The sequence below is a fragment of the Suricata suricatta genome, chromosome 6, assembly GCF_006229205.1.
Source record: "Suricata suricatta isolate VVHF042 chromosome 6, meerkat_22Aug2017_6uvM2_HiC, whole genome shotgun sequence".
In the NCBI taxonomy this organism is placed as follows: Eukaryota; Metazoa; Chordata; class Mammalia; order Carnivora; family Herpestidae; genus Suricata; species Suricata suricatta.
Genome location: NC_043705.1, coordinates 18,991,564 through 18,992,690, shown reverse-complemented (window position 1 = coordinate 18,992,690; position 1,127 = coordinate 18,991,564).

Genomic DNA, 1,127 nt, shown 5'->3' with positions numbered 1-1,127 from the left:
AAGTGTTCTGTGGAATATCATTGCTCAAGCTGCACCGAACCCCTAGAATTTGAGACCAGTTTGCCTCTTCAGGAAGAGTAATCCCAAGTATGAAGGGAATCCAGCCTCCAACCTCTGAGCATTGGTCATCATCCTCACCTGCGGGAAAATCAGCCCAATGAGAATTTGCATATTATGCAAAAGATGAGACAAAGGCAGCCCAATAAAGTCAGAGAAAACCCTAGATATTTTCTGACACCTTCCTTATATATGTTTGGCCTAAGTTTCTTGCACAAACATCAAGAGATTAGTTAAATGCCCTGCCCTATAAAGAAAGAGAGAAAGAGAAAAATCTATGTGACTTAGAGACACAGAATGTTAGAAGACTTTTTAAGTTTTATTTATTTTGAGAGACACAGAGCATGAGTGGCAGAGGGGCAGAGAGAGAGGGAGAGAAACAATCCCAAGCAGACTTCATGCTGTCAGTGCAGAACCCAACACGGGGCTTGGTCCCACGAACCCATGAAATCATGACCTGAACCGAAACTGAGAGTCAGATGCTTAACCAATTGAGCCACCCAGGTGCCCCAGAAGACTTTTTTTTAATGTTTGTTTATTTTTGAGAGAGAGAGAGACAGAGCAATAGCAGGGAAGGGCAGAGAGAGAGAGACACAGAATCTGAAGCAGGCTCCAGGCTTTGAGCTGTCAGCACAGAGCCCGATGAGGGGCTCCAACTCAAAAACCATGAGATCATGACCTGAGCCAAAGTCAGACACTTAACCAACTGAGCCACCCAGGTGTCTCCAGAATGTTAGAATACTTTATTTACCAGAGTAAACGATTTATCTGTAGTTCCTTGCATAAATTTTTCCTTAATAATTTTGTGCCTTCTAAATGACTTTCTTTAGGTTTGTTAATTTAAAAAAAAATGATTACTGAAACTTGTAAACAAAATCGTATTGGAACACAGCCATGCCTATTGGTTTATAAAGGAAACAAAACTTCATTCAGCCTATAGCTTAATGTTGAATTCATTCTCAACATGGGCTATATGTCATTGCCATCGTCATGGCCAAGTGCCCGGGAGTGTTTCTTGGCCTTGCCAAATGTGGCCATTTCCCATTGGACTCACTTGGCCCCATTTCCCC